This window comes from Pelophylax lessonae (assembly GCF_965119305.1).
Source record: "Pelophylax lessonae genome assembly, chromosome: 3".
In the NCBI taxonomy this organism is placed as follows: Eukaryota; Metazoa; Chordata; class Amphibia; order Anura; family Ranidae; genus Pelophylax; species Pelophylax lessonae.
The window spans coordinates 360,140,179-360,154,098 of NC_138770.1; the positions used below are offsets into that span (position 1 = coordinate 360,140,179).

General features: G+C 39.9%; 1 protein-coding gene across 1 annotated transcript in view; it reads right to left on the reverse strand.

Moving 5' to 3' along the window:
• Window positions 1-13,920, reverse strand: part of ME1 (malic enzyme 1) — a 399,810-nt gene that overhangs the window by 89,909 nt on the left and 295,981 nt on the right. The gene's annotated exons all lie outside the window — the stretch shown is intronic.

A 13,920-nucleotide genomic window follows, 5' to 3' on the forward strand; every position in this document is an offset into this window, starting at 1 on the left:
TACTGCCAATTTTTTTTTTCGTACAATCCTCTTAGATTGTCAATTGCCTGACTTGTTCATCCTCCCAGAAGACATTACAAACTACCAGGCTTATCAGCCCTGAACAGTCATCTGACACTGGACCACTTAGGTTGCTTCCCTTTGCAGTACCAACAAGGGCAACAACTCTGACTGTTGCGTATAACCTTGTAACCAGGGGATCCATACTTCTTACACAGTCTACATTTTGCAACAATGTGTATATCTGGGTTATTTTTTTTACAGCTTAACAAGGCAGTAGTAGGTTAGAGTGCCAAAAGCCACAAGTCTTACTTCTGATGATATCAGTAAGGATCAGTGTTGGGGGTAACGAGTTACAAAGTAACGGATTACAGTAACTACATTACTTTTTTGGTAACGAAGTAACGTAACTAGTTACAATACTAATATTGGTAACTACACTACTTTACTAGGCTATAGGAACGCGCTTTCCTGCGTTACCCAAGCCGTGCGATACAATCGTTATTTCGAAGAATAGAGAGGGATGAAGTTTATGACTTTTTGTTGCACTTTATGTTTTATTCTGTTTTTTCAGGTTTTGATCTCATGTTTCCCAAAGCCTATGTTTATACAATAAACTCTATGCAGAAAGAGTGTCATGTATCTTCTTCTACACGGTCAATTAACCTGCTTAGCGGTATCCCCGAGCGTGACTCGGGGTGGATTTTCCATGCTATTATCGGTATCCCCGAGTCATGCTCGGGGAGGATGTGCAGAGCGATCAGCCGTGTCTCTTACCTTCTCCTGGCGATCCAGCGATGATCTCCCATTGCTGTGATTGCCAGCCGAGATCCCCGCCGCTGGTCCGTCGGTATGATGACTTCCTGGTTCCGTTCCCTGCAGCAGCAATGCTGCTTGGAGCGGAACTAGGGAGGGAAATTCAAACGTTGCACAAAACACAAACACATAACATATATACAGTGCTAAGTGGTCCAAAAGAGGTGCCGGTACTCTATAACCTATAAATTTTGTCCCCCCCCCCCACCCCACATCGGGGTCCCCACAGAGCACCCCCCCTGGCCTGGCCTGGGCTGGGACTCCGGAGCAGGGGGACTCACTGGTGGTGACTGGTCTGGCTCTGGAGTGGGAAATATTCTAGGGGGGGGGGGCAATTGAGGGCGCAGATGTCCAAAATGAGTGCACTGGTATGCGAAGGTGCATGGAGAGGTGGCGGTATGCTCAAGAGCCATATTTGGAAGTGGCGGTACTGAGTACCAGTGCATACCGGCCCACTTAAAGCACTGCATATATATATGTGTATATATGTGTATATATATATGTATATATATATATATACACACACATAAATATATATATATATATATATACACACACACACATATATATGTATATATATATATATACACACACACATATATGTATAATATATATATATTATATACAATATATAACACATGAATTATAATCTAATCAATAATATACAATTTTATTATATATATATATATATATATATATATATATATATATATATATATATATATATATATATATAGATATATATATATATATATATATATATATATATATATAGATATATATATATATATAGAGATATATATATATATTATATAATAAATTTATATTATTGATTAGATTATAATTCATGAGTTTGTGTTTCAAATTTATCACATCTGGGATGTCTACTAGAGTCTTGTTTTGGTCAGGTTTAAGTCAGTAATTATTAAGAATTGTAGGCCTATAATACATAACGCCAAATTTCCATGCAAAAAATTGTACCGCTTTTGGTACAGAATTTCTGACATAATCATACCGCCAGATAGGTTAAGAAAGAGGAAAGTAAAGTAATAAGTAGTGAAGTTACTTTTCAAATGCAGTAACTAGTAAAGTAATCTCGTTACGATTTACAGAAGTAACTAGTTAAATTTTTTGAGTAACTACCCCAACACTGGTAAGGATGATGACAATATTTATGATGGAGTGATGGTAAGGATGGGAGAACGTTAGGGAGAGGAAGATGCAACAAACGAAGGGTAAAGGAGGTTCTACACATCCCTATATTTTCTTCATGGATCCCAATACAATATCCATGCAAATACATACCATAAACTATACTGACAATATGACATGATTTACGGTTCATTTACAATAAAAATAAAGAAAAAGAAGAAATAGCATATGGTGTGTATAACTTTCAGGATACATTTTCATTTTAATGTACCATACTATGTCTTGGGACAGTTTTAACACAAGAAGTTTAAACAATTTGTTACACTAACTGTTTCAGTCTGCAGCAAGAAATGAATTTGCTATGGCATGCTAAATGGTTTTGTCACAGAAAGGTTTCTGAAACAATGCCTCCTGTTTGTGCGTTTCTCTTTTGATAAAAGTTCTGTATCTTAACACGTGTTTAGCAAGCGTTGGTTCTTGTTACTTCCTCTGTCTTATCATCTGCCTGTTTTTAATCACAGAGGCATTATGAGCAGAAATCTTTAGATCAGTTTACAGGAGTGTTGTCTGTAAGCAAAGTGCACATGGACATTTCTTCATCTTAAAAAAACCAGTCGGAAGAGTATTATATTCAATGGCATTTAGCAAACTTCAGCAGGTATTTACTAAGCATCTTGAAAGCACCTGTAGAGCTTAGACCAATATTTTTCCAGGGCTTGGTAACTGCCTGTTGAAGCCTGGAAGCTTTCTGTTATAACTGCATCCAGAGTTCCCATTAAAATGATCCTGTACTGCCCCATTTACTAAATTAAAAGCACTGCTGTTTAGTAGTTGGGTTCAGAGTAGGGGGCATGCCTATACTCATACTATGAAACAGAGGATTTCTTATGGAGGTCCAGCTGGGCTTTATCTACTAGAGTACTATAAGGGCTCATTTAGACTTGCAGTTTTGGGGTGGGGCCTTAAAAACGTGCCGTTGAGCCCCCCCAACCGCAAAGGAATCAGAGGGAGGTGTTTACATGCCACGGTTGTGATGCTTTGCTTCGTACCCAGAGCAAACATATTCACTCCTGTCACATTCTGAAAGGCAGTACCGCTGCCAAAGGCAACCCATTCAAGTAAATGGGGACCCACCACAAATGCCCTGCAACTACTTGCAATGCACAAATTTGCAGCAGAGTGGCGTGGCATTTATGGGGTTAAAACGGGCATCATATAACCTCCTCACCACTTGTCAAACAACTCTGAAAAGTAATCCGAACATGGATCACTTTTCAGAGATGCAGCAATAGCCTAAGGCTGCCGGTAAGATTTGGCTCCATGCTGCACTTATTATACAACAACAGCTGCAATATGCTGACATGCATTGCTGTGTGCAGCGCTGCTGAAAATGCTGCATGCACCTTTTTGCTGTGTTAGGAAGCCCATGAAATGAAGAGTTTAAACTTTTGTCAGAATTAAAACCTCTGCTGTCCAGAACTCTGATAGGGACATTTTGCTTCACTTCCTATCTTGGTGACCCTCAAAATATCTATAATTAAAAAGCTTTAATTGGAATACTACATGAAGTTAGATTTAAAAGTAAAGGAAACTTGTAAACAGGGACAAATACAGCAAAAAAACAAAAAAAAAAAAATATTTAGTATAAAGGGAAGAGAAAGGACCTTGACCTGTGCCACATCCGGGTATAGTATACAATAGACCACTATGACCACTATGCCGTACCAATACCTCTCATGCGAAGACCATATGTAGAGGTTTTGCACATGCCACTTTGTATATCATCAACACAGTATATTGATTTGTGTTGATGGTTTTAGCCATATTTATGTCAAGTATGTCTTTTGTGTATTTATATGTTTAATAAATTGAATTTTTAAATGATCATTTGTATCCATGTGAGTGCCTTTAAAATCCATCACTAGCAGGACTGGGTGCCTGCCTCCTATTTTTTGTAAGTTTAGTATAATAGAATTAGAACGCCCACCAGTTTATATTTTCTCTGCTCCCCTTGCAAATTTTGCTTAAATTTCTGTCTGGTTATAATATTGTCACTGGAACAGAAAGTAATGGTAACTTTTCCCGATGAAGCCTCATGATATAGCATGAATTAGGGTAACAGATTATGAGGTCATCACTTACAGTGCCTTGTGAAAGTGTTCGGCCCCCTTGAACTTTTCGACCTTTTGCCACATTTCAGGCTTCAAACATAAAGATATAAAACTAATTGTTGTGAAGAATCAACAACAAGTGGGGCACAATCATGAAGTGGAATGAAATTTATTGGATATTTAAAACTTTGTTAACAAATAAAAAAACTGAAAAATTGGGCGTGCAAAATTATTCAGCCCCTTTACTTTCAGTGCAGCAAACTCTCTCCATAAGTTCAGTTAGGATCTCTGAATGATCCAATGCTGACCTAAATGACTAATGATGATAAATAGAATCCACCTGTGTGTAATCAAGTCTCCGTATAAATGCACCTGCACTGTGATAGTCTCAGAGGTCTGTTTAAAGCGCAGAGAGCATCATGAAGAACAAGGAACACACCAGGCAGGTCCGAGATACTGTTGTGGAGAAGTTTAAAGCCGTATTTGGATACAAAAAGATTTCCCAAGCTTTAAACATCCCAAGGAGCACCGTGCAAGCGATAATATTGAAATGGAAGGAGAATCAGACCACTGCAAATCTACGAAGACCTGGCCGTCCCTCTAAACTTTTAGCTCATACAAGGAGAAGACTGATCAGAGATGCAGCCAAGAGGGCCATGATCACTCTGGATGAACTGCAGAGATCTACAGCTGAGGTGGGAGACTCTGTCCATAGGACAACAATCAGTCATATACTGCACAAATCTGGCCTTTATGGAAGAGTGGCAAGAAGAAAGCCATTTCTTAAAGATATCCATAAAAAGTGTTGTTTAAAGTTTGCCACAAGCCACCTGGGAGACACACCAAACATGTGGAAGAAGGTGCTCTGGTCAGATGAAACCAAAATTTAACTTTTTGGCAACAATGCAAAACTTTATGTTTGGCGTAAAAGCAACACAGCTCATCACCCTGAACACACCATCCCCACTGTCAAACATTGTGGTGGCAGCATCATGGTTTGGGCCTGCTTTTCTTCAGCAGGGACAGGGAAGATGGTTAAAATTGATGGGAAGATGGATGGAGCCAAATACAGGACCATTCTGGAAGAAAACCTGATGAAGTCTGCAAAAGACCTGAGACTGGGACGGAGATTTGTCTTCCAACAAGACAATGATCCAAAACATAAAGCAAAATCTACAGTGGAATGGTTCACAAATAAACATATCCAGGTGTTAGAATGGCCAAGTCAAAGTCCAGACTTGAATCCAATCGAGAATCTGTGGAAAGAACTGAAAACTGCTGTTCACAAATGCTCTCCATCCAACCTCGCTGAGTTCGAGCTGTTTTGCAAGGAGGAATGGGCAAAAATTTCAGTCTCTCGATGTGCAAAACTGATAGAGACATACCCCAAGCGACTTACAGCTGTAATCGCAGCAAAAGGTGGCGCTACAAAGTATTAACTTAAAGGGGCTGAATAATTTTGCACGCCCAATTTTTCAGTTTTTTATTTGTGAAATATCCAATAAATTTCGTTCCACTTCATAATTGTGTCCCACTTGTTGATTCTTCACAAAAAATTACAGTTTTATTTCTTTATGTTTGAAGCCTGAAATGTAGCAAAAGTTTGAAAAGTTCAAGGGGGCCGAATACTTTCGCAAGGCACTATATGCACTATATGTAGAGAGTCCTCTGTAGCAATCAATGTTTGACCACCTGGGCCTTTTCTTTCTAAAAGTAAAAAGCTCCTTTAAGAACAGCCCTAAAAATTTATATTGTGGCTCCCCTTCATATTTTTGTACATTCCTCTTACTCACATTACCAAATACATTGCCCTGTATTCTGTATTATGCAGAGCTTATACTTTCCTATTTCACACTCAATTTCAAAGAATACTTTGATTCTTCTGGTAAGCACATTAACTTTAAAATTGCCTGCCCAGGTTCAGTCTGCTGAAACTTTACAACCTGGTCTATAAAACTTTTGATAAGCTGCTAAACTTAAAACTTTAAATGCCATTAGAAACTGGTGTTTTTTTATACTAGAGCTATGAAAAAAAATGATTTCTCAACACAGTTGCTTTATCTGAAGTCATTCTAAAGGAACCATCTTTACATTTTAGGTGGATATATGTGTAATACTTCCTTCTTCCTTTTAGTTTGAACCCTGTTTGTTTGTTTTTTAATGGCTGTAATCACTGTTGAGCTTTCCCCTTTATTCCAGCCACCATGACCATGTATCATCAGAATAGGAAGTGAGGAGAAATCTAGCTATGGGAATAATGACAGCATCAACCCCATACAACTTTAGTAGAACTTTTTTGATATTTCATTCAGGTGACTACCTATTATCAACTATCTGAAACAAAGAAAAGGTTTTGATTGGAATTCAACTTCATTATCTAGCCATGAAGAGTTGGGTGGGTTCTTATGTCATTACCCTATGGTTACATAGTTAGGTGAAAAATGGCACGCCTATTGTTCTGTTTCAAACTGAAATATATGCAATGACAAATCTCCTCTCTGTGCAGACAGTATGGCCAATGCTGATTTGACAGAATCCACAGGCAGCTTAACTATCCAATAACACACAGAAGTTGATTCCAATGAGTGTTTTAATTTTGATGTCAAATTTAGATTTAGTTTTAGTCATAGTCTTTTGACTAAAATGCCTTTTTAGTTGTATTTTAGTCATCTGAATTGTTTTAATTGCATTTTAGTCAACTAAAATAGTGTTAATTTCATCAATGATTAATAGAGATTTAACCACTTGCCTACAGTGCACTTTCACCCCCTTCCTGCCCAGAACGATTTTCAGCTTTCAGCGCTCTCACAATTTGAATGACAATTACTCAGTCATGCAACACTGTACCCATAAAAAATTTGTGTCCTTTTCTTCACACAAATAGAGCTTTCTTTTGATGGTATTTAATCACTACTGAGTTTTTTATTTTTTGTGCTATAAATAGAAAAAAACTAAAAATATTGTGAAAAAACGCATTTTTCTTTGTTTCTGTCATAAAATTTTGCAAATTAGTAATTTTTCTTCACAAATTTTGGCCAAAATGTATACTGCTACTCATCTTTGGTAAAAAATAACCCAAATAAGTGTATATTATTTGGTCTTTGTGAAAGTCATAGAGTCCACAAGCTATGGTGCTATTCATTGAAAATTGATCACACTTGATCAGGAAAGTACAAATACCCCTCAAATGACCCCTTTTTGGAAAGTAGACATTCCAAGGTATTTAATAAGGGGCATGGTGAGTTTTTTGAATTTGTAATTTTTTCCCACAATTCTTTGCAAAATGAAGATTTTTTTTTTTTTTTTTTTTACAAATTGACGTATTAACAGGTTATTTCTCTCACACAGCATATGTATACTTGGAACTACACCCCAAAACACATTCTACTACTTCTCCTGAGTATGGCGATACCACACGTGTGAGACTTTTTCACAGCCTGGCCACATACAGAGACTTAACATCCAAGTAGTACCGTCCGGCATTCTAGGAGCATGAATTACACATATAATTTCCTGACAACCTATCGCACTTTTGAAGGCCCTGGAGCACCAGGACAATGAATACCCCCATAAAATGACCCCATTTTGGAAAGCAAACACCCCAACCTATAATTTTTGAGGCATAATGAGTCTTTTGAATGTGTCATTTTTTTCTACAAGCTTTTGGAAAATGTGGAAAGAAAATGAAAATGCATTTTTTTTTACACAAAGTTGTCCATTTATGAAATATTTCCAACACATAGCATGTACATATCAAAAATTGCACTCCAAAATACATTTTGCTATTCCTCCTGAGTATGGCAATACCACATGTGTAATACTTTTACACAGCCTAGCCACATACAGAGTCCTAACATCCAAGTAGCACTTTACACAAAATTGTCCATTTATCCACTTTTAAGACTGGGCCTATTTTTGACACTTGGTGTTTACAAGCTAAAATCGTTTTTTTTTGTGCTAGAAAACTACTTAGAACCCCCAAACATTATATATATATTTTTTTAGCAGAGACCCTAGAGAATAAAATGGAGATCGTTGTAATATTTTTTATCACACCATATTTGCGCAGCAGTCTTCCAAATGCAATTTTTTTGAAAAATATTCACTTTTTTGAATTAAAATATAAGAAAACAGTAACTTTAGCCCAATTTTTTTCCATAATGTGAAAGATAATGTTATGCCGAGTAATTAGATACCCAACATGTCAAAATTGCGCACGCTCACGGAATGGCGCCAAACATTGGTACTTAAAAATCCCCATAGGCAACATTTTAAAAATTTCTACAGGTTACTAGCTTAGAGTTACAGAGGGGGCGGGACCTGCGTATGCATTCGCTTCTGCGCGCAAGCTAACGGGGACAGGGCACTTTAAATTTTTTTTTCCTATTTATTTTATTTATTATTTTACACAGTTTTAAAAAAAAAATGTTTTGATCATTTTTATTTCTATTACAAGGAATGTAAACATCCCTTGTAATAGATATAGGCATGACAGGTCCTCTTTATTGTGAGATCTGGGGTCAAAAAGACCTCACACCTCACAACTACACTAAAAAAGGAAAAAAAAAAAAGCGGCCCTTTAAACCGGTTGCTAGGCAACGACTTTTGACGTAGCTCCGGTCCTCCAAGACCATAGAGTCGAGTGAGGGCCATCTTGCCCTCACTCGACTTCCTGTCTCTGAGGATCCGGGATCGGATAGTTTTCCCCGCTGCCGGCGGGTCCGGTAAGCTGGGAAAACATCTGTGACCCGGCGGGAGGGGGGGGGCACCTCTTCCCCTGCACCGTAAGGGTAATTCCGCGGCGAATCCGCCACTGGGACCACCCTTATCTGAAAGCCAACCGTCCGCTGCTTAAAAAAATACCGGGGTTATGTCAGCTATCTGCTGCCATAACCCCAGTATTTAGCTTTTAATGGCCGACGTATATAGTCGTTAGGCGGTCGGTAAGTGGTTGCATGTATATAGCAAAAATTGCACCCCAAAATACATTCTATAAAGGAAAGTGTACAGGAATAGTCCGAGTCCATCTCCGATCCGCTACTATTAGACATTTCAAATTCCGAATCGGATTCGGAATTTGGATTCGGATACTGATGAGAGCTCCCCGGTGCATGGAGAGGGCCTGAAGGGCCTCCTCGCTGCTGTACATCCTTTTTGACATGCTGGCTGTGATGGGCTGTGCGACGGGTGACGGTTGACTGCGGATGATCACTGATGAGTGGCAGGTGACTGATAGGTGGCAGGTGACGGTCACTGATGGGTTGACAGATGACGATGACTGATGGGTTGACAGATGACGATGACTGATGGGTTGACAGGTGACGATGACTGATAGGGTGACAGGTGACAATGACTGATGGGGTGACAGATAACGATGACTGATGGGGTGACAGGTGATGATGACTGGACTAAGGACTGTGTAGGGACCTTTATTTTTGTGATTTTACTTTGTGACAGGTGTACAGAGCAGTAACTCACTGTTTCTGGCTCTGCTCTCCTCACACTGGAAACTGTGTGAGGGGAGAAGAGCTAGTAACAGTGAGTTACTGCTCTGTGTTTACATTTTGTGATGGGCTGTGAATGGATTCACAGCCGATCACATAGTAAACAGTCACTGTCAGTGACTGTTTACTACCGCCGGTGACTAGCTGTGTTCCTAGGGAACACAGAGCCACCGACATGACCGTGCTGCGCGCTCCCGATCGCGCATGCGCGGTCATCTTCTGGGCTCCTCTATTGTGATCGGCTGTGTCATTGGAACACAGCCGATCACGTGGGAAACAGCCATGCCCATTGGCTGTTTCCCCCCTGCCGGAGACGGGCTGTGTCCCGGGGACACGCCGACACCGGCAGTGCAGGGCGGCGCGCACACGATCACACGCCTGCCCTGCCTGAATGGGCCGCCATCATATGATGGCGGCCCAGAACAATAGTCGCACCGCTCCGCCGTAATATGACGGCGGGCGGGCGGCAAGTGGTTAATACACAGTGGTGCAATAACTGTGCGACATAAAAATTGCAACTGTCACCATTTTATTTTACAGGGTCTCTGCTTTCATAAAATAGACACTGTTTGGGAAATGTATTGGTGTTGTATCTACATTTCTGGATGATGTAATTGACCATGGATGTATACCATTGGACATTTTTTTCATTTCAGAAAATATATAAGATTTGGAGGTTTTAAATATTTAGCAAACCAATTTCAAAAGTGTTAATGCAATGGTTAAAGGGATGCCTAAGTAAGCCCAGTCATAGGAAGCCTGAGTAGAGATTAAATAAAATATAGGTGTAGCGCTAATATCACAGAATGAACAAACATCCAGTCCACATCTCAATCAAAGGAGACCCCAATAGTGGTGTTCACTCCAAGGTGGTAAATCTTCTTAGTGATGGGAAGGTATAAAAGAGAACCATCAACATGAGAGATCACACAGCCTCCTACCAAAAATCTGTGATCCTTATCACAGGGATCACAGACAGCAGGAAACTGAACCAGGTACCGATAACAGAGGAAGAAACTCCCAGCGTTCCACTCTTGCAGTAAATCTGACGTCCCTCTCACAGACCATCAGCATATATAAAAAGAAGGCAGAACACTCCAGCATCTTCCTGATCATTAGTAGAGATTGGCAAGGAAGTTGATTTATTAAGATGTATAGAATTTTCTCTTTACACGGTGAATGTTAACTTAACAGATAAACAATCTGCTGCTTGTTGTATGCGAATGGTAAAACGAAATGGCCAGATTTGGCCTGTTGCCCACATGAACCTCTAGCTGCAGTAATTTCCTTACTGGCGGTAGTACTACCTCCATAATGGTATGACCACCGCTATTAAATGACTTTCTGTTTACATGCAAACCAGCAGGTAGCAGGTAATGATTTCTGGAATGTGGGGCCAACTGCGTCCTAGCAACCGAAGACATCATGCAGCCACTTGCATCTTAGTAACCAAGGACTCTTGCGGCTGGCACAGTGTCTGGTTGCTAGGATGCCGGTGGCCACCAGCGTCCTAGCAACCACTATCCCACTGCCTGCTGGCTTGTTTGTAAGCAAGCCAATGGGCTTCCTGAGTGATGTCATTGACCAAATATAGTCCAGACCACATTTTGTCAATGACATCAGCCAGCATCACCGACTGGCTTGTTGACATTAGGCAGGTGGCCGGTGATCTGTGAGTGATGGCATGAGTATGAACTGGTGTTGTCGTGCGGGGGACATTATGTTTGTATCAGGAAGTCATCTTGGGTGTAATTCATCATTGATGCGATGTCTACATCACTGGATGATGTGATTGACAATGAATGTACTCTTGTGAATGAGTAACCAGATGTCCTATGTACCCCCTATTCATAATTTTTTTTTTTAAGAGAATTTGTGTGTGTTTTCTCACTTCAAAACCATACCAGACTTGTAGGGCATTACGAAGTCTTACAGTTTGTTTGTTTTTTTTCCAAATTAGCTGTTGCCTGAGTGGAAAAACCTGTGCCCTGCCAGCAGCTGCAGATTAGGACTCTTGCTCTCTTTGTGGAAGCAGTGGTCTCCCTGCAGGGTTTTGACATGACCCCTACTGAGTCAGACCTATAACTCTGCAATCAGCAGCACACCTGACCCCTACTGATTGGAGAGCTCTGGTTCTGATTCAGCAGTGGGTGTATTGACCCTCTGCAGAGAGAACACAGGTTCCACACAGAAAGCAGGTGTGCCACTCTGAAATACTATATGCTGACTGCTTTTCAAAGAAAACCAACTGTGACTTTGCCAACCTTTTGTTTGGATGCACCAGAATGTATTAAGCTGATTTAAACTGAAAGTGCAGCTGGGTTTTAATGTTCCCGAAACATGTGGTACTAGGACTTACTAAATTTAAGAACAGTGTTATCATGGAACCAGGTTGATGCATACATTTTCTAACATATTGGAAAATCTCTATGTTAGAGTGGTTCCGTTGTTTGGTGAAAACTTGCTAACCCCTGCAAAACCTTACTGACATAAGTGATAGTTGAATCTGTCATCATTTGCTTTTATTGGGCCATTTACCTCCGGCATTGAGCATTTCTAAACAGTTCTGACTGCCAAAAAATGATACAAAACCAATGCAAATATTTTAAATGTTCCAACTTCGGATATCAAGATTGAATTCTAGTAATTTTGGAGAAAAATTCCTTTTTCATTCAATATATACATGTGCTTGATGAAAAATGAGTTTTAAAAAACAAAGTTGATCAACATAAGCTAGTGGAAAATGATCAAAGCCTACCCATTTGTCTTAAAATCTGATATTGGTCTGTGGAAATAGATTTTCCATGCATGGCTTCTTTATAGAGGGCCTGTCTATAAAATATGCAGGCTGCTGTGGTGAATTTGGAATTCTATACTACTGTTTCTGTGCAGTAGGATACTGATGAAATAGCAATGTCTTACTTTGTCTGTGCTGTGAATGCTGTTAAAAGCATTCTCTTTACACAGGAATAGATATGCCATTTTTGTGATTAATGATTTGGACTTGAGAAAGTTATTATTCTTGGATAATAAATGATCTAGTATTTGCAACATTTATGTTTATTGTTGTACATTGTTGTATATTGTTATCAGTGGTGGCCCGTCCATTGGGGGCAGGGTAGCCGCCCCCCCCTATCCATGTGCCCGGCCCCTCTAATCTACATCAGTAGGGATGAAATGCATGGGCACTCATCCCACATAAAGACCCAGGCTGGCATTTCATATGTTGTCTGAGGGGGAGTTGTGGGAAAGGGCAGAGTGTCCTAGGTACTGTTCACACACACAATGCAATAACACATAGTAAATTTCAACATGCAGTAGTGCAGGTCTTGCTGCTGTAACAGGGCATAGCAGTGCCCCAAAGTGCATGATGTGCATTGTGGTGTGCTTCCAAAAATGTAGCATGACCTACATTTTTGTGCTTTGTTTCAGCCCATTTATTTTTAATGTGCTAACTAAGGCAACATGCTGCAATTCCTTTCAGGCCTGGTTCACACTGGTGCGACATGGAATTCGACTTGTGGGAGGACAAGTCACATGACATGTCAAATTCAATATTTCCCTATGAGAGCCATCTAAACTGATCCAACACAAGTCGCTCCGACTACTTTGGTCCGACTTTGATATGACTCCGATGCTTTAGATGTAAAAAGTCACATTAAGTCGGATCAAAGTTGGACTGAAAAGTTGCAGGGAAAAGTCGGATCGGAAGTCGCGTGACTTTCATGTCGGAGCAGTATGAACCTGGACTCAGTGCACAAAAACATGTCACACTCTGCATTCAGGTGTGAATGGGCCCTTAGGAAGGTGGCAGATTACAGACATACCTATTACTGTAGAATTAACTTTTTTTTTTGCAGAATACTTTTATTTCTCAAAAGTAGACAATGGTTTTTTAAATCCAATGACCTAAAAGCTGCATTTTTGGGGCAATAATATAGGCTTTTTTTTAAATAAATTACATTGCTGTTGCATTCCTAGAAGTGAACTATCTTATGTCAAATGCAGTCTATACTGAAAGCTGAACTGTTTTGAGGAAAAGGAGAACAGAGTCAATATAATTAACACCACCAATTAACTTTCAGGGTCACAAATGCTCTAACCAAGCTCTTCTAGCAAATAAGGGGTGGGAGTGAAGTAGGGGTGCCAAAGCTCCTATGGAATGCATTCCTCAGAAAACATGTCCCAACATTCACTCTTTAGTCTCCAGGCTGACCCGAGGAGGTAATTTACATCTTCCTATGGGAGTCCAGGGTGCATGGTTTCTTGACCACAAGTGAGTGGGGACAAACCTAATAAAGATCACTATATATTAGTTTTAGAACTTTTTTGGGGAA